General features: G+C 28.2%; 1 long non-coding RNA gene across 1 annotated transcript in view; it reads right to left on the bottom strand.

The window, feature by feature from the left end:
• The window catches only part of LOC112593229, a 38,628-nt gene that overhangs the window by 9,751 nt on the left and 6,325 nt on the right, over nt 1-22,552 (bottom strand). The window contains exon 2 of the long non-coding RNA XR_003114589.1: nt 2,375-2,498. This is a non-coding gene — a long non-coding RNA (uncharacterized LOC112593229). The remainder of the gene's footprint in view (nt 1-2,374; nt 2,499-22,552) is intronic.

Raw genomic sequence — 22,552 nt, 5'->3', positions numbered from 1 at the left:
AGTTCAGTTTTAAATATATGGAAATCGTTTCATAAATTAAACGATTGCGGTCTACTTGAAAATGTATGTATAGTTACATTCGTATAGACAAATGTAATATTATTTTTTTAAATTAAAAAAAATTAAAGATATCGCATTATTCGTCAGAACGGTAGTATATAGTGGTTGTAATTTATAATATAGTGTTACAACTAATCGACAATAGTAATAATGTGATATACATATAATATAAAATCAGGTAAGATTATAGACTAAACTAAATGAAAGTATATTTATTTAATTTGAATTATTTTCAAAATAATGTTATCAATGATCACATAATAGTATACACAGGTAATACGTAATTAACAAATCTATCATAAATAAATACTGCATTTAATAAATCCATGTGTACCTGCACAATTTTATATACGTAAGTACGTCATACAAAACCTTTGACATTTTGACTGCATAACGTTATTCTTGTTGTTGTAAATCCATATCTATGGAAAACAACTAGATTAACGTTTTATATACACATCTGTATGCACGTCGTACCTACGATTTTTTTTTTCGATAACCAATTCCGTAGCTCATCATAATAAATCACGTCACGGATAAACATAATACGAGTATAAATATGGTAACCACTAGTTTTGAATTAGTCTTACTTTAATGGTATAGGGTTCTCGAGCCACCCGCGGCGTAACCTTTGTTTATAAAGTTCTCAAAGTGTTATAATCATGGTTATTATATTTTCAAATAATAATTAAACGTACAAGATATATAGTAGGTATAAGATTAGTGCTATAAAATTCAAAAAATGTGCTGTATATGGTCTCTGGAAAAATGCTCTTTCCGCATATAATTAATATTATTACATACTATACCATCAGACAACATCAGTAATATTAACTACAGTCTGCAATGTACAATCGTATATTAATTACATTTAATCTAAGTACTGACCAATGACGATAAACAAGTAGGAATTGTTTTGTAAAATTTGATGTTTGCATATTATTTTAAGTCCATAGAATATTATTAAAAATAATGGTTCTTTTGACCGACGCTAAATACATCGGGCTTGCGTTAACCGTACACGCTTATCGTTTAATCGCCATGCAAATGTCAACAAAACGCAAAAGTTACATAATAATATTAATTTAAACAACATTTCCCAAACATAAAAATAACAATGTCTAATAAAAAAAAATCTATTTGAATTAAGTATAATTAACACAGAATTTATAATTATTATTATATTTTATTTGCTCTTTCTTTTTCTTTTTTTTATCACACGAGTAAATTCACATTTTATTGATTTACTTCAACGTTACTCACACAGAACATAGGTCGTGTACAATCGAAGAGAGTATAATATTATTTTTGATCACGTACATAGTATAATGTTATCTACTAATGCGTGACCCTAATTGCAAAGTGTACAATGAATACTGGACGATTATTTTAACAGATAACACTATCACGAGATATCTCAAAATGTAATTAAGTTTCTCAAAATATTTTTTTTTACATAATCGAAAATTGTATAGAACAATTTTTATTTATTAAGTATAAATAAACTAGAATTCATCACGTTGTGGTAAAAATTTAATAAAATAATATTTTTTAATTACCATTTATACCTATTAGAAAATATATTGTAATTGAACATTTTTTTTTCTTTTTAGGTAAATTATTTTTCAATAGCAAAAGGTGTTATTGTACTCCTTTCACATAACACTCTATAGCAGTGGTCGACAACCTTTTTAGACTCCAAGGCCACATTAATAAATTAAAAAGAGTTCGCGGGCCAGACAAAAATTAAAATTTTATATTCCAAATTATTTACTAAGAAAAAAAATAACTGTTTAAAACTTTAAAATAATAGATTAATAGAACATAAAAATTACAGTTTTTAATAATATTATTATAATTTAAAAGTATGGAAATTACAACTGCTTAATAGGCTTAATGTGATTTGAAAAACGCAATGTTACTGAGCACAATCGAAAATTAAGATTATAACCCAAATACACTCGTCGTATCTACTCTATCTTATCGGTTACTGTCAAGGTATATTTACTATTATAAAATATGACTAATAGAAACGTTTAATTATATTTATACAATATGATTTTTTTTTGATATGATATTCAATTAAATTTCGTTGTTATAGAATTTAAAGCGGGCCGTATTTAATAGACTCGCAGGCCGGATGTGGCCCGCGGTCCGCCGGTTGCCGACCACTGCTCTATAGGACCAAATACAACGACCGTTACACATAGAAGTCACTGTCAACAGAAGTCTTACTGTGCCTATATATATTATTATTATTATTATTATTATTATTATTTATTGCATTATGTATAGGTATAAGGTTAACACGTACCTGCCCATCAGTAGTAATAAACAGGAGACAAGACACTCCATTTGCTTAGATGTGTGTGCCGTATCCGTATGTATGTGTACACTTGCAAACAGAACTTATATGCTATCAAGTGTTCAAATATTGTCTGTAACCAATAAAATATAATTTAAAACGTTTATTTTTGTTTGACATAATTCATATAACACATATTTGCAATCAGAATACGTCATAATAGTGATATAAATGTATAATAATCATAAAGATAAAATAGAGATGGGTATACAAAATCATTTTATACATTATTATTAAAAATAGTACTTCTGCTAAAAGCGGTTGTCGATCTGAATGAAGTCGACAGTGCCACTATTTCGAATGGTTTTTTACAAAACAAACTTTTGAAATATAAAAAAAACTTTTTAAACAAGTTCCTCGTGATAGTGACATATTAAAATATATTATGTTAATGCGTATATTTAAATATCTACCAGCAACTATGTGTCAGAAATTCAGATCTTTACCCACGGACGGTTCTATTTTTAATTATTTTATTGACTTCTGTCTCCGACGAATATCCACTTCAATCCTTTAACATCCATCCATAGTTATACAAAAAACGATGACAACAACAATAACTATAGTTAAATACTAAAATCAATTGGAAAATTTTTGATTTTCTTTACATTATAGGAATAATGTTTGATAAAAAATCACACAACCGAAACAGTCTTTTCAGCGGCGCAACGATGGGAAAATTCTAAAGAGTTTGTTTGCAGCGCCTACGATTTTCAATAAGATAATTTATCTGTCTTTGCATAAATAAAATCGATAAATGATATATTTTATTACTATGATGCAGAATGATGGAGACGTATTAGATTTTCATCATGATATTCATGGTAACGCAGATTTAATTAGATTACTGGATACCATATACAAACGGTTTCGTTCTGCTTCTTAGTATCTATATAATATTATATAAGTACTAATAGTTTATACATTTACAACATTTGGTTTGTCAATCTAATCGTTCATTAACAAGCACAAAGGTTAGTTCTATCCCGTAAAATTAATCTTTTTCTTTGTAATATCTGTGAACTATCACCTTAGTGGATATACCGACCAAGCGCAAACAATAGTAAGAATGAATACGTCGTTTTTTTTTATTACCAAAGAACTTTGCTTACTTTCATATCAATAACTAACAAACACCTACTTAAAATCTGACTGAAGGCTAGAAATATACATAACAACATTAATATTATTAACCCATCTGAAGAAAAATTTAAAAAATGTTTATTTTCACTTATTGTAAAAATTGCGCTAAAATAACAGAAAAACAAATAATTATTATTGAAAAAAAAACTTGTCCCTCTAAACAATTTAAATTCTTTTTGAAAGTATTTTAATTACGTTACTTCATGAAATAGGTATACGTTTGTAATATTCTTAAACCGACTTCCTATCACTTATCAGTTACTATATCATCATATCCGTACTTATTACTAATCAAACCACTATCGGAACATCCAAATCACTCGCACCAATAATAATTATGAATCAAAACACCCAGTCAAAACAAAAATAAAAACAAGTCATTCAAACGATGATTCCGATTTTGACGACATTATTCGAGGTTAACTGGATCGAGGTCGTTTTGGAAAAATCTTGCATACACATTTAAAATTTAAATTTGACTGGCTTATCGCCATTATGTAAATCGATTAAAACCACTGCACACCCGTCACACCCGTAATTTTCTACTCCAATAAATTTGTTAAATTATCGCATACCGACAACGATAAGGAAAAAGACACAATAAACGCTGATATTGAAACCTGCATGCACAAATTTAAACAAAAAATTGTAGTTTTTCAGTTTTGTGAATATGCTATATAAAAATATATTTTATCTCTTATGACAGTATTATGTAACTAATTAGAAACATTTATTTTTAAATATTGATTTTAAATTAGATTATTATACACGTCTCATTTATGTATAAATTTTAAAAGCGTCATGAATAAAATAAAAAAAAAAATATAGATAAAAAAATGATATTTTTATAACAAAGGTATACAAAAGTATTTTGTACGTATAAATTATAATTTTAATAGCTAATTATAAAATAAAAATATTAAAAATACAATAGGTTTATATACCTCAATAAATTTCACATCTTGATTTTTCAGAATCTAAATTTAAAACGATAATACATAAGAAAATTTCAAATCGAGGGGTACTGCTATAGTTGTAATGAATGCTATTATTATACCTATTGTAAGTCATCAAACTTACTTATTATACATTGTAAAATTGTATAAGTTGTAAATACCTACATTGTTTTTAAATGAAAAAAAAAAATGTAAAAGAACATACAATTATTATGGTTACAGTTATGTACTATAGTGCGTAGTTAATAATTATATTTATAGTAGAACTTTGTTATTAAAAAGTTTTACACAAGTTATTAATTATTTTTTTTATTATTTTGTTTAGTTCATCATAACAATTTAACGTAACTTTTTTTATAATCACATCGAGTTATATATTAATATATTATTCTGATTAGAAAATAAGAAGCAGATCAATAATTATCTAGAGATCTACGTATATTAACATGATTCGCAGCAATTACAAGTACAAAGTACAAGCACTGCAAAGTACCGCTGCAGACACTCGTCCTATTAACTACCTCTTATGGATACAAACATCACCGGAAGTAGACTCAGCCAGTTAGACACACGTGTCGAAGACAAAGGCCGCGACTTAACTTGGTAACATTCTATAGGTTAAGTTAGGTGAATCGACAAAAAAATAAATCAATTACATATAAGAAGATTGAAGATTTGACTACAAAAATCAAAACTCAACAGCGATCAAAATAAAAAGTAATGGGACCGATAACTTTAGTCTTTAGTGTTAGCCATAAGTCCATAACAAATATTAAAAATGATCATAAAACGTAGTTCTCAAATATCATTAACATCAGAACTTAAATTATGTCTATATACGCATTATAATTTAAATTTATTATGCATCAAAATATACGTACACTAAGCGTTATTCTTTCGTTTAGGAAAGGTTAAAAAACCAATTAGAAAATACAATATACTAAAAACTAAAAACTAAAAACTTGCATCAAAATTCTCAAAAGTAATAAATATTTATTGTATTGTATGATATAGTATATAGTTCTGTTAAACGAACTTTGTGTGCAAGAGGAATAATGAAAAACTCGGTGTACATACCTATAGTAGAATGGATCATTCACATACGATGCTGCAGATGTTATAATGAGATCGAGTTTAATGACCCTCTATAACTTTCTGAATTCCTATGTAGCCCTCCAAAATTACTAATTGGTGATTCCTAGTATAAACAATGTACATACGTGTTGATAGTATTCCATTTTACGTACATTTCTGTTGCCGATATAGTTGATTTTATGTATTTAATCTTCTGGAATAAACGAAAAAAAATTGTGTTGCTGTCAAAGTACACCTAGATATTTCAAACCTCGCCGTATAAATATATTTAAATATAATAGCGAAGTATTAAAGCAACACGACGCTGTTCGGTGTAAAGAACGGGATGAGTTGCATAAAAAATACTCGCGGAGAAGACAAGACACCGCATGAATCGTTTTACAGAACATAAACATATAACGCTAATATATATAATAATAATATTCTATCGCGCGTACACAGCATACAGTTTATACGCGCATAATATACATATTTATGCCTTAATACGCGCAAGTCGTCACATATTATAAAATCGTAAAAATTGCGATATATCTATACGCCTGCAGTAGCACGTCAGTCCGTTGGTCGTGATTGCGCACTTCGCACACAATTAAACAATAAAAAAAATAAAAAAATACCCTTCCACCGCTGCAGCGAGAGCGGTGGTTTCGGATTTTATTTAAATAAAAATATGTATAATATTACCGCGTCTACTATATATATATATATATATATATATATATATTAACTATATTATTAAGTTTTATGGTTTGTCGAATTACGAACCTATACACACATATGTAGTGGTATGTACTGACGTGTGTGCGTGTATGTGGTGGCGGTCGAGAAAAAAAAAACAAAATCGTAATAATAATATACCAATAAAAACTGAACGCAACGCGTATACTACTATATTATACCGCGAGCGGCGGTTCCATATAAAAAATAATATTCTCTACTCATGCGCTCGGCCGAACCGGCAGCGGCATCGGCAGTAGCTTATAAGTTAAAATGCACAATAATATATGTATGTATATACATATATGTGTGTATGTGTGTATGTAGGTACAGCGAAAAAGTAACAACCATCCGCGTTACGGCGGAAGAAATAATAAACAAATAGAATATAATATACCTGTGTAATATATTATATGGTATTATTTTTTTCTTTTTATGGTTAGGTGTTCGTGTAGAAAAATCATCGCTGCGTCTTTATATTGTATAATATAAAGGTACTATATTATACGTGTATATATATGCGTATACCGAGAATAATTATTACTACACGCGTTCACATAATATTATTATATTATGATATATCATAATACACGCAACGGCCGAACGCTATAAATACACAGTCAAAATAATGACTTAAACAATTTTAAAAATTTTGAGATTAATAAAATATTTCGATTCACCAAATGGTCATAATAATATAAAGTCAACAGTTTAACATTTGGTTGCATTTATTTCTGTACTGCAGTATTTTATCGAAAGCGATAAATTTTATCCAATTATAAAAAAACATCTGTACTGTAGTGATATATAATATAATATGTGTATATTTGTCGCATCCATATAGAGTAATATATAATTGTATATTTTGCGAAATGGAAACGCTTTTTTTCCACTTAGCGTAATTCCGCTATCCGGACAACACTTCACGAAATGGATAGCCACCTAAATTGCACATACCGGAACTAGTCCCGTCGTCTGTACAAACACTTAGCGTAACAATATATTTTATAATTATTATGTATAGGTACAGTAGAAGCCGCTTGTTAGAAACACGGATAATTATTGACACAATCGCGTTACTGAAATAAAATCTCCCGGAAGTCGAAACGTATCGGCCGTATACTAGAACTTTGAAAATAAATAGGATTATTGAAACATCACATCGATTACTTGAAACAATTAGGCTAAGGTCAGTTGACATGTACACCGGTTATCCGATAACCAATGTACTTTAATACTATCTTTGCTGTCGTTACGTTTATTTTTACTGTAATTTATTGTAATAGTACAGTACCTACTATAATATCTATGAAAGAATGCTTTTTCTCGTAAATATTGTTTGTAGTTCGAGGAATCTCTGGCACCCCCATTAAACAAAGAAATTTTAAAAGCTCTTAATGTCCTCAGGAGAGCTGTCCAGCACCGTGCAGATGAATAAAGGCTTTGAACAACATTATTTGTATGGTCATAGAGTTACTCGACGTAAAAAAAAAACAAACATCGATAGACACTTACTCTAAATAATATAGTAAAATAAACACATACTTTTTTAAATTATACATACATAGTTAAAAATAAATTGTATATTTTTTTATACACATACGTATTAAGTATATATTTTTCATTTTTTTTCATAATATCAATCAAACCAATCGCTTATTAAAAACAATCGGTTAATTGATAAATTTCACCTTGGTCCCGAAGTGTTCCTATAATAAGCGGCTTTTACTGAATATCAAAACTATATTATGAACTGTGTTTTATGTGAAATGAATTACTCCGTATAAAATACTCAACTCAGAATAACTATTACTATAATATTAGGGTATGTTAGATTGTATAGATTATACTGTCATAGTAATACCTACTAAAATGATCTTATAATGACTAGCTGATATAATATATAATGCTCATTGTACCTATTTAAGGTTTACTTGTACTTATCGAATAACTGGCAAACTTGCTTTAGTGTCCAAAAACTATTTTGTTCAGAGGCGTAACAAGGATTTTTTTCAAGAGAGGAGCTGCAGCCCCCTCAGCCCCCTTGGCTACGCCACTGATTTTGTTACCTATCTTATACAGTTGTTAATTACCTAGTGTCCTAGTTTTTCGTTTATAATAATACTTCACAGTTATTTCAACTAAATGAAAGCGTTTAACAACCTACATTTAAAGTTGGAGACTGCGTGTGGTCATTCTAGTTGACTAAGGCGGATAAATGTCTATCGGAACCAGCGAACATCATAAAAATAGCGTTTGATTAAAAAAAAATGATATGAACCAATTTGAAACTGAGCATGGAATTATTAAAAGTTGGTTGGTGCAGAAAGTTTACAGCCAGTTTCTTCGACTTAATCAAATTAAAGCAGGTAAAACATGAAGTTGAAAAACGTTAAAACAAACTGTTTCTTCATTAACGGGAGGACAAAATTATTTTAGTTGTTATTGTAAAAAAGCAAATACCAAACAAAAAAGTTTGCTTGTTTTAAGGCCAATTTAAAATGCAACTATCGTCATCATAATAATTATATTCTGGGTTTAAACAAATTAATGAATATAAACGATACAAAATTCATAATTTTTATATTTAATTATATTTAAAGTTAATAATTTTTATAATACATTTTATTCATAGTTAATCATTTTTATAATAATTCATAATTTTGATAATTATTAATTTATTATAATATTTATAATTCTGTATTATGTTCAAAATAATAAAAAATGTAATTATAAATATTGTTACGCTAAGTGCTTGTCTATATGACAAAATTAGTTCCGTTATGTGTAGTTAGGTATGATTTTCATGAAATGTTGTCCATACACTATACAGCGAATTTACGCGAAGTGGAAAAAAAACGAAATGAATACATATAAACCTTGTCCATTTCGCAAAATGTACAATTACGCGACATGGATGCAACATATATATTATACTACATTATAATTTATAAATTATTGCATTGATACATGTTATTGGATTGATTTTTTTGTATATTTTATCGTATTGGTAAAACACTTTTAAAATAACAAACATTTCCTACGATTATTTTTACCTTAGAATTTTTTCTTAGCATCAGTATGGTTAAACAAAATAATGAGAATCGCTCATGAGATAAATTATACAATAATTCAATGTGAGTGCTACTTAAATTTACAAATTTTTAAAAAGAATCACCAACATGATGAAGCCAACAAGAAACCATTACGTCATGCAAAATTCCTTTTAGTATTTGTAATTAAAAACTAAAATAGAAATAAATTAATATCGAAAATTCAATATTTTACTTAGTTATACCATAAGTAAAGTGCCTTAAGTAAAATAATAAGAACCTAAGTTATTTAATTACCTATAATAAAATATTGAAGTATATATAAATATAGTGTAATAAATAATGATTGCATTAATACATCAACTTAAATGTTTTTTACATAGATTTTTAAAATACTAAAATAGAATAATTTTTTATAAAAATTATAAAGTAGAACCAAATATCACAGAAATGACTAATAAAAAAAAAAAAACTAGCTTAACTATAGAATCACTTAAAATATGAATATTAATATTTTGATTAAAATTACTTAAAATTATTTTTAATATTAACAACGACTAAGACTGATGTTTCTGTGTGATGAATTCACCTATCGCTATAGAATTTAAAATATCTACTATACCTACACTTTCTATAATTAATTCAATTAGAACACAAGAATTTGTACTAAAGGAAATTATGGAATAATCAAATGTTTGAAGTAAGAAGTAAAATTAAAGTAACTACCAATAAGGTGTAAATGCAATGTAGAGATGTTCTGAGTTTTCGATAAAAGGTTTGTAAAAATGAATTTACTATATTTTAATAATAGCTAGAAGTACCTTTATTATTTTGTGTTAATACTTATTTCGGAAATATCCTACTATCATAATATTTTTTTAACTGTTAGAAAATTGTACGATCTAACGACCAAAAAAAAAAAAAAGGTAATATATGACCACCAAAAAATAACTTTGCTTTAAATACGTGTTTAAACATTATTATAACAATATGATTGACTTCATGATTACCTTTAGCGTTTAAAATTTGTTACCTAGTATTTGTATTACCAAACACTAAGTAGGTATCATTAAATTTCTGTTTGCAGCATCAATTATACGTATATGTGTATTATGTTTGAATTCATACATATTTTTTATTGTCAGTGTATAGTACTTTATAGTTGTGTTAAGTACAAACATATCATCACAAAAGAAAGAAGTAATAATAATAATAATTTTAATTTTTTTTTTTTTGAAAAAGTTTAACGTTCTTTGTTGCACTACTATAGAAATAAAATATCTAGATATTCTATACTATATCGTATAGCATCGCTGGCGATACTTGTATAGTTACATATTTTAATAACGAATAGACATAATAAATTTACATCTTATTTACAATTATTCTATTCGAATTTAAACGAAATAATTCCACGCTATTGCCCATTTTGCTACACATCAATCAAATGACAATTCTGAACTTACGGACACTGCAGTATCTCTCAAGAGGTTCAAAAACACATTAGATTATTTCTTTTCTAAAAAGATAAATCATGTTTTTATTTTTATTGATGTTTTGCTTTGACTTCAGTAACCATTAGTGCTTTTATTAACTGTGCTTTTTATATTTATAACATATATTTTTTCCCAATATTGGATAAGGTTTTACCCCATCACAGTACATTTAATTTAAATAAATCAACCAGCGAATTTAAAAATATCTAAGATATATAAGATAAAAATAATTTAGCATGGATTTAATCATCTGCTGTAATGTATAGTAATATTGGGTGGTACCGAGTTTTAAAGCAGAGATGGTATTTGTCACCATTACCACTTTATTCTACTTGACCTCACTAAATATGTAATAAAAAATAATAATATATAATTTATTATTTTATGTATACATAACCACTTTTAAATTGTTAAATTCATATTTTACAAATTATATATATATATATTTTAATGTAAATCATTAAAGACATCAATCCGCGTCTTTGCATATAAATTACTGCTTATAATTATCATACTTAAATAAAAGATCAAATTATTATATCTGATATATTATTAATGTATAATTATAAAAAATTTACTTTCTTTTGTATTTGAATTGGAAAAATAGAATAAAATCAATCAAATTATTATCAGTCATAAATTATCATCATATATATATTATTGGGTAATATTTTATTATTATACCTAATAATCTACTTTATACTGCATATACATTTATAGCAATAAAGCGATATGAAGTTGCTAGTATTTATAAATTTATATTTTACCTTTCACGGGTTACCTCTACTTGAGTGTGAGAACCCTAGGGACCCCAATCATAAAGGGGATGGATAATTTTAAGAGAATCGCGCAATTAGGTAAAAGCACTAAAATTATGTCACTAATTCCTTTAAAAAAGTAAAAAGTCTTCTCCATAAGAAATGTTTCTATTTTTACACTCATTATATATTTATACATTAGGAAGTCTTCGGGATTTCATGACAGAAATGAAAATTTTAAGTAGAAGAACAAGAACGACTAGACTGAGAGAATTCTGATTCCAGCTAATTCTATCTATGTAGTAATATAAGCTTAATCATAAAATCGTCAACCAGAAAGACAACTTAAATTTTATAAAAACTAATAAAACTACAGTAAAAATCATAGTCTTTGAACTCCAATATAACAGTTTAACCTGTAAGAAATACAAAATAATTTTTTTTTTTGTTTAAGCACCATTAATGATTTTTTACGTAAAAACATATGTTTGGTTTACCCTTAAAACGAAGTATACCTAATGTTTAATACTAATTTTAAGTAATTTTATTTTTATGTAGTATGGTGAGATAAGAAGTTGAATATTATGTAGATATTAATTTAATATTAATATAATATCATAATATCCAACCTAGAATATTGTGATGTTTGATGGTGTAGTTATAATATTATTTTTAGAACAACTCGCGCAATTGATAAAACCTGAAGAAAATAAACTATGAATATACTTTTCACCTATTTACATTTAATATTTATTATTTTTAAATTTGTTTGTAACTTCATTTTAATAATATGTTGAGTACATAATACACTCTTAATACGTAAAGACACCTATCCGACAATCTAGTGCGTTATAATGAAAGTACTATTTGTAAGTACAAATAATTAAAATAAATCAACTATAGTAAAACAATAGGAATACACCGCGGCATGTGTTCTGCGTAAATGATTAAAAATAAAACCATATGTTTTGTATATTGAGAAATTAAGTTAAGCCTTGACAATTACCAGGAAGACTTTAAATAATTCAATATAGAATATTGACGAATTTTTATTAGCTAGGACATTGGTCTTCAAAGACGTTGTGAATATGTTCATTTTTAGCAGAGGACATTCTTTTGAATTCTAAGTTGACAATTATTATTTTTCCATTTGGTTGATTTAAAATGGAAAACCTATACTAAATTTAAAAAAAAAATAGACAGTTTTTAAAACTGAATTTTAGTTGATCTCAAAATGTTAAATCGTATTATTGAGAATTATTTTCGTACAATTTATATGAAATATCCAATAACTATTTAACTTCATTATAATAACTGTGTTACTTAAATAACGGCATCGTACATTTTTTTTATTCCATAATTTAAGATTATTTTTAGTAATATGATTAAACATTTATCTGCACAATATTGTTATTTATACTATATTTAGTAGAAAGAGGACTTTTTTTCTTCAATTTAAAATGAATATTTTTACATTTGTCATACATGAAAAAAAAAAATGTTGAATTTACACGTTGTGATAATGACGTATTATATGGATTATGCTGCATAATTCAATATGTAAATTTGAGAATGTCATCTCTTTGAAGACCTTTTATTTTGTTTTAATCAATTTATTGTCCCCCATCAGAAGTACATCTATCATAAACTATCAACGCAAATCTCGCCGAATTCTATCGTTGCACGGTTGTAAAACATTTTTCTTACAAAAAAGTGATAAGTGATAACCATTATGTCATAAATTTATAAAATTTATAATATCTACGTATTATGAATAGTACCTTTATACCAATTGTATCATTATACGTCTTTAAATGGATAAATTTGCATTCCAATGCGGTTACAATATTATAATGGCACGTAATAATGTAATATATTATATTTACTGCCGGCATACGTGCGGTGTAAAGGAAATAAAAATCAAAACTTTATTGTCGGCTTACGCACTATCCGTCTGACAACATAATGATATCATGCCCGCGTGTCATACTATATAATGTATGTGTGTACTTATTTGCACACGCGTGACCGCCCGTTACGACGTAATCGTACAATATAAATATCAAATTTATATGATATATAATTCACTACCGATGCGTCAAACATACGCATTAATGTTATAGACATTCGGCTCGCACATGATAGTGTGATTACTACAAATAATATTTGCGTATAGCGTATAGGTACGGGTACAGATATTATAAAAATATAATATGATCGATTTATTTTTGATGTTAGGCGGCGCTCGCTAATACATAATATATATATCGCCGCGATCTATACTTTAATATTATTATATAATGTTTATATCTATATATGACATCATTACATTATTATAATATCGTGTACCAAACACGTATATGAATACCTAACCGCAGTGTTGAAAATTGTACGAAAACGTAACAACCGCATATTATACGGTTTTCGCAAAGACTTCAATAAGTAAAAAGGGATCGCCAGAATAGTACGTGATCAGGTGCGTTGACATCGCGATGTGGGTGCGGTGCGGAAGTCCCGCCGCCCACGTAGACGACGTACGAGATTATAATATTCGACGAGATTAATACCCACATAGGAGCGCAATATGTAATGTGATGTATGTGCTGCAGTAGGGGATGACTTGGAAAAAAGGCATTGCTCGGAGCGCGAACTTATCGAAATTAATACATTAAATTATATATAGGTATACACGGCGTGTATTCACGCGTAAAAACACGTTTTATATTTCCCGTGGTGACTTTGTGTCGGCGACACACTTCGTCGTCTTACATAAATATTATAACCTATATCAATATATATATATATATATACGAGTATGTTATAAAATAATATACAATATATCCGTGTGCGTATATACTTATACAATATACGTATATAGACGTCAACCCGATCGTGGGGTGCACACAAACTCGGCGGCGCGTCAGTGGCGGCAAATGTGGCGGCGGCGGCGGTGGCAAATGCTTCGTCGACGGGACGGCAGTGCGGGTGCGGATGAGAGGCGCGCAGGTATTATTAAATTACACGCGCACGCCGAGCCCGCCACCCGTCCATACGACCCTCTCCCGGTACACACGCACGCGCGACCGTACCCATGCGGCCACGCACCCACACGCAGCCACAAACACGAACGTGCACACACACGCTCGCCAAGCAGTATATATTATACGTGTACAAGTACGCATAAGAATGTGCATGTGTGTACGTATATAGCCATTGTGTTTGGGGTTGGCGGTGTGTGTGTGTGTGTGTGTGGGCTATATATGTACGTGTATATTCACCACCATCATACACCTCCACCTCCACCCCGCCACCAACACCACCTTATCTAATGGATGATTCGACGACGACGACGACGAGGACGACGATGATGACGACGACGACGACGACGACGACGACTACGACGGTGGCGGCGACCAGGAGCTTTTAGTACTGATTATAGGGTGAGCGTTCGGTGTATACACACACACACACACACATAAATATATTTATAAATATATATAACGGAGGGGATAAAAGAGAGAGAAACGCGTTATGTGTACGTCGGGGTGGCGGTGGCAACGCGTCCTCCCCACCGGTGCTTTTACGCGCGTAATACTCCCACCGCGCCGCGCCCGCCCGTTTCACCGCCGCTAAAAGCTTTCCTCTCGCCGCCCGACCGCCACTGCACTTTAATACACATATACTGCTCCCGCTGCTGATGCAGTGGTACGCCAACGTGTACGTTGTTCGACGGCATAGCGTGCCCGCTTTATCGCCATCACGCCGTGTGCGGTGCTTCGATTATTATCGTTAAACAAGTGAAGAGTTTTTCGGGTTTTTCATCCTTTTCTCCTCCCCTATACTATATACATATATACACTTAGCTACTTCGCGCCACCTTGTCACGGCCAACGCTGTTACCGCACTCTTTCTTCACGTGTATATCGTATATAGGATTTTCTTCCTACTTTTTTTCATTTTATTTATTTTTTATTTATATATATATATATATATATATTCACCCTTTCCTTGTATATTATTTATATACATACTGCAGTAGGAAGGTAAGTGTGCAATAAGCTTATATATATAGACACATACACTTCCGTTTGCTTGTCAAATATATATGTATGTACAGTGTGCACCTTCGCACTGCAGTTTTACCACACACAAGGGATAGGGGTGGGTAAGAAAAAACGATAGTCGATCTTTTTATCATTCGTATTATTATTTAATAATTTTTTTTTTTAATACTATTTACAAGAATTTCTGAACCGCCGGATTTATTTGGTACGTTTTTTACGTACACGCGTAGACATTCCAATATATTTTTAGTATAAATCATCTGCAAGTCATACGCTATATTTTTACAAAACAGGGGCTCTCGAGAAATTATATATTATGTTTTCGGATTTCAATATTATCATACGCATGACGAATCTTCAAATAATTGTTACTATACTCAATTCATTTTTCCATTGATATTATTAGGAGTTTGTCTGAATTTACCACAAATAGTACAAATGTTATAAGTTATAACATACTCGTATATAATAAAATATAAATTAATAATTAATATTATTATAATACATGTATAAATTAATTATGCCATAGGTATATTGGTTATATTACTTTTATTTCGCTACGAAAATACAAAATTTGAACTTCGAACGATTATAAAAAAAAATAAGTGTTAATGCATTTTTGATATTTTTAGGTTGCTGTAAAAACAACTTCTAATCTAAGTAACCATGTGTTCGATGTTCAAACCTATAAATTACCTTAAAATTGAAAATATTACACTTCATATACATTTTTCATAAAAAAAATAAATAATTTTCAAATATTTGTAATTTTGAAGAATGTTGTAAAAACTCTAACTACAATCCCTTAGAAAAAGTGAATGCAATATTTTATAACTATTATGTATATTATAATATTAATAATAGAGACCAACCCAAACCATGTTTGAATATATTTGAAATTTTATATTATTAAAATAATTAAATATTAGTATTTTATATGAACACGAAATTATATAGTATTAAAATAATTACACCAAACTTAAATTAGGAATTTTAATTTTTTTTTTTTTTTTAATTATAATTAACGCACGCAGTACGCTTATGTCAGTTAACACTAATTGAATACATTATTACTTATTAAATGTATATTTTAAATTCCTTATAACGATAATAATACGATTTTTAATTTTGTTCAAACATTAATTATACTACGCGCAGTACACATATTATTTACATTAGTAGCACACATCATTCAACTTACTATAATTTGTATATACAGCAGTATTTATGTCGTATATTTTATTATATAAATAAAACGAATCCATCATGTTCTTCTTTTTCAATTTGTAAACGTATTTTTAACTGTAACGTCCGCATTTATAACCGACGTCTAAAAATCTTTAAATTGGAGAACGACAAAAGAGATTTATTTCCCTCAATGATGTAAACTAAATTTAAATTCATTTTGCTACGTATATTATGAACCCATTCGAATCAATTGGATGGTACGCAGATTAATGATGCGCAATAATAATTAACAATTTAAATAATACAAAATCACAATGTTTTTAAATAATTTAAAATGCAAATATCATGCTATTATGATCCAGAATTTTGATACTCTTACACTATTATTCTTTAGTTACAAGTATTGTAACTTACTAGGTATTACAATGAAAAATAAGATTTAGTATAATCAATTTTTTACTCGATAATTGATAATTAATTTCAATTTTGTTTCTTATTAAAATATAAATGTTAAAATTAGATATCTAAAATAATATCTGTTATAATTATCTTGCATTTATAAAGGAATAAAACTAGTATACTCAACTCAAAAAAATATACTAGTCACCAATGACTCTCTCTAAGCACACTTTTAGCGCTAAAAAACATTTGAAAAAAATGATATAATACAAAATATTCAAACTACGCTAATACAAACAAAAAATAATATTGAGTTCATACGGTTATTGCAATGTTGCAGGATACTAGTGTAACAAGAAATGAAAAAGCAAATTTATCTACTAATTATGCAACCAAAAATATTCCAAATCCAACAATAAATAACTAATTCTCAAACGACATTAAAATTTCTATCTCTAAAAAAAATTCTTTCACTTTACCCTACACTACTAAAATGTAATTAAATTAATTACATTAATTAATTTGTTTTAAATTAACAAATAAATATTGAAAATTCCACTAACCCTCTTCTTTTAATAGATGAGGTCGAGCATAGATGAGTCAGAATTAGACACATCTAAATGCATCCACCAAATCAGTAAAAATCTACAACCTGTACGCTATACATGTTACACTGCTCTCACAGATAAATAAATATTAAAAGTAATATAAATTAAAATAATTGGTCATTCACGCAATTAGACATCAATAAGTTCGTAAATTATGTTATTTAAACTTGAAACAATGACGGCCACGCGTACATTTATTATTTTATTCGTCCCCGCATGCGCCCGCAGGTCAAACAAACATTTTTTCAACGCACCAGGAGATTTTGTGTAGATCATTGTACACACACAAAAAAAAAAAAGAGAGAATAGTAATAAAAAAGAAACGAATAAAAACCGGAAAAAAAATCTCGTCGCAAAGAATATCCGCCTATCCCGCCGATTCACTTATCCATGCGCCGTTGGCGGCATTTGCGTTTACGATGAACGCATAAATTATATACCACCACGACCTGGTGATTTTGACGCCAAAAAGAGTGGTACGACAGTAATGTAGTATTTTATAAATAAACCGATAAACTGTTAGACGATATATAATATATATGCTTACTTATCCTTCCATTTTTATACTTCAATGATATATTTATTCATGTTTTGATATTTTGATTTTTTAACCAATTGACTTATTAAATATTATATTTTCAAATACTTACATTCTTCCATAACATTTTAGATTCAAATGGAATCAATAAATATATTGGATTTACAAGAAATATGTATTATGATTCCTTTTATGTATATCTAAGATTATTACCTTTTGGAGCAGTGAAAAATACTCTATTTCAACTTATGAAAGTAGTTCCAATACCAAATTATATCTAGTTGGGGTACTTAATGGTCTTAATGAGAGCCAAAAGTAAAATATCGATTGAATAGTAATCATTTAAATTAATTTTAAACTATTTCCTTTTTATACTACTAACCCATTCACACTGATCCATGCGAATATCTGGATATTTATTTAAAACTGAATAGCAATAATATATTATATAGTATATTATATAAATACATAGTATTATAATAATTAATATTTAATAATATAATATATGCTATATTTTTAAAATTAATTATAGGTACCGTATATACAATACAAAAATAAATTATAAATAGCAAAATAAAAAATTCTTAAAAATATAAGCATACAGACTGTATACTCTCCGAATCGTTAGTCGTATACATGATTTATCATTGAATTTAAATTCAACACATCCTTCACCATGACTTATACATACTATGCAATAGAATGACTTCCGATTTTTTTCTTTAATTATATCTATCATTATAATTTTCATATCATCATAATTTACATTACCACAGCAGGTATGTTCAGCCTCAAAAATTCCAAAAAGCAAAATTATGAATAAATACAAAATTAAAAGATAAATTAGGGAAGCTCAGTGAATCAATCTTTATAATACCCGTACAGATCGTCCTATTGCCTGTGGTCAATATTGTAATATTCACCCTCTATCAATATCGTTTTTGTTAACCAAAACAGAAACGAAGAAAATGTCATGACTATTTTAATTTAACCAGATTAAATTATAAAAACAAATAAAAATGTAATATATACTTATATACAAATATATTATAAGTACCAAATATTGAAAATATTCTATTTTAATTTATAAGTCTGATAATTTAACCGGCTTTCATAATATTTATAAAAATTAATGTACAAATAATTAAATTCTAATATATTGTAGGATAATATTAATTTATTACTACATTAACTATATCATAATAAAGGAATTAAGATTGCACGGCGATATAGATATGCAATTTAGCTACATTCATTATGAGTTGATAATATTATAAATTTTCGAGTAATTAATAATATTTAATTATTTTCGTTGAAAATAATACACTTCTATTAAATGTATAGTAATAATTTTTAAAGGTCATCACAAATGCATAAACAAATTTAATAGCTTAAATTATATATATTCACAAGTTAACCATTTTTTTAAATTTTAATTAATATTCATACTTATTAAATGTTTTTAATTAAGAAATTTGTGTCAACTTTTAAATATATTCATAAACTTATTTCAACAATGTTTCATAACTCTCTGACTTTATCAATGTAAGTGTTTTTTTTGAAAAATTAAATAATTTTCACGTTATTTTGAGTAGGCATAGGAAAGTATAATAAATAGATATAAATTAGATTTAGAATATTTAATGACAAGTGGCAGTAAAATTTAAAATCTATATGAAAAGTAAAAGATCTATATGAAAGTGGTATTTTACCCCGTCGAACAGCTGATAAATATATCAAATTAAACCGATGTCTCCTTTAAGTTTTTGAAATGTATTCATATACATGAATTATCATTATATAATTTACTTTATTATCGACTGGATATTTTCTTCTCCTAATATAAACTTTTTTCACTTCTAAGTTCTAATATCTTGAAAATTATATTATAATGATATTGCCCCATGCTTTATGAATAATGAACATACAATATAATATATTGAATATAGTATTGTCAATTATGTGTGATAGTTACACGTTTAAATTTAATGACTCTTCCCTTACTTAAAATTGTGTTTCTCGATAACTCTGAAATTAAAATCTAAGCCCAAATTAATATGATGTTGACTGAAATGAATAATAAACCTCAGATTAAAAAGTTTTTTTAAAATCCAAGTTTTACCTATTCGTGTGATGAAGAGCATAAATACAACAACAAATTGTACTGAAATAATCATTCTTTTTTTTTCTAAAAACTTAAAAATAATAACCTTTCGTCTGTTTTTGGTGCATTGACCAAATTCATAATTTTTCATAGTTATAAGTCTAGTTTTTCTATAAAATATATGAATTTTTTTAAATTTAAATCTTTTTAAATTACAACATAATATGCTGTGATACGAGAATCACTATATGTTTCGTTTGCTCGATCATATGTGAGTATACCTATATAGAATTTGCCCGCAATTTTTTTTTTTTTTTTTGTCTACATTGTGGGAGAAACACGGGAGCTACCCTGTAGTCTGTTTATAGTATGACCATAATAATATATGGCACATTAATATATGCATTGACCCTGAAAATATGTTAATTTGGATAAGCGATCAGGCGGACTATGATCATAGGTATTATTATTTATATTGCAAATATATACGTTTATACTATACATAATATGTAATTGAAAAACTAATTAAAACAATGTTATCCCAGCATCGTATACAAAAATGGTCACTGTTTCGACTTTCGTCGTAATAGTCATAAACTCATAACATGTCCATCAAGTACTAAATTAATATAGGTACCAGTTGATATATATACCTACCTCCATTCTACCTGTATATAATATATACAAAACCATCTACACGCCAATATTTTTATACTATATTATCATACGTCGTAAGCGTATTATGTTCAATATATAAGTGCATGACGTGTGCATGTATGATAACTCGGTCGTTTTGAAAGTAAGCGACCGAGAGATAATCGAATGTGACTTTGACCAGGAGATGTCTCGGTCCGGTGCGTCGTCGTCGACTACACAACCACCGCCGCTGTATTTGCAACAATCGGATTAGTACGATACAAGAATGATGGCGTGGTCGAGGGCGAGGGGTAAAAAAAAGAAAAAAAAGAATGTTTTAATTCGATTTCGGATTAACCCTCGTCGTGTACCCGACGCGCCGCGCCCGTTTGATGATAAATAAAATCTTCAGCCCAGTCACCGTCCTAATGGATGTGTCGCCACCGATGTAAGCTCGAACCATCCGCGATGCAGTAATCGCCTATTTTTTTTTTTCTAAAATTATATTACGTCGTAATGCTCCGACACGACTACCCCATCGAATTTTATTACATATAATAATATAAACCAGGCCAGGCCCGAAACAATAACGGAAAAAAATATTCATTGTGACAAAAATCAACTATGCGTTGTATGTAAGAAATATATTTATCGCATATATAGTAAACATATCACTAGGCTCAAACAAGTATATAAAAATATTATATAATATAAGTAATAACCAGATGTCAATTTTAGGGAAGGGTACAGTGATCTACCACTTTTCTTCTCTATAATGTACCTATATTAATTACTTATTAATTATTATAATCGATAATAACTATCAATCTACTATAAATATTTATACACATTTTGTGACCTCCCCTAACTTATGACTTTTTCTATAAATATATCACTAGGTAGTTATACATGAATTTTGTACCTATATAATTAACTTATAGCAGTAAATTTAAGTACATAGTGAGATGCAGAGTGGAATGTACCAATAAGATTCGGAAAAATATTCTAATTCGGAATATAAAATTAAAAATGTATGCTGTCGTTCTAAAAAATAAAAATAAAGTAATAAAAACTAAAAACACATAATGAATTTATAAAAAACACTGTTTTACAATAACTTCAAAGTATCTAAAAACAAAATTTTTCATAAGAAATAGTTAAAACTTTTTGAGAAAATATGTGTTTACATTTGAAATCTCTCTATATTATAAAATATATATTAATCACCCATCGTTTTGTCACACGAACATTGAAGGCTAAACAATATAAAATATAATACACAATAATAATATGTTTAGACAATAGACGGCATCGCAGTCCTCACGCTATACCTTTATCGTTGTACATGGTATTTATATATTTAATTTCATAG

Source organism: Melanaphis sacchari, unplaced genomic scaffold (genome assembly GCF_002803265.2).
Source record: "Melanaphis sacchari strain LSU unplaced genomic scaffold, SCAv2.0 Contig1_pilon_pilon, whole genome shotgun sequence".
In the NCBI taxonomy this organism is placed as follows: Eukaryota; Metazoa; Arthropoda; class Insecta; order Hemiptera; family Aphididae; genus Melanaphis; species Melanaphis sacchari.
Note: the sequence above shows the minus strand (reverse complement) of the source record. Positions and strands in the feature narration are given on the sequence as shown.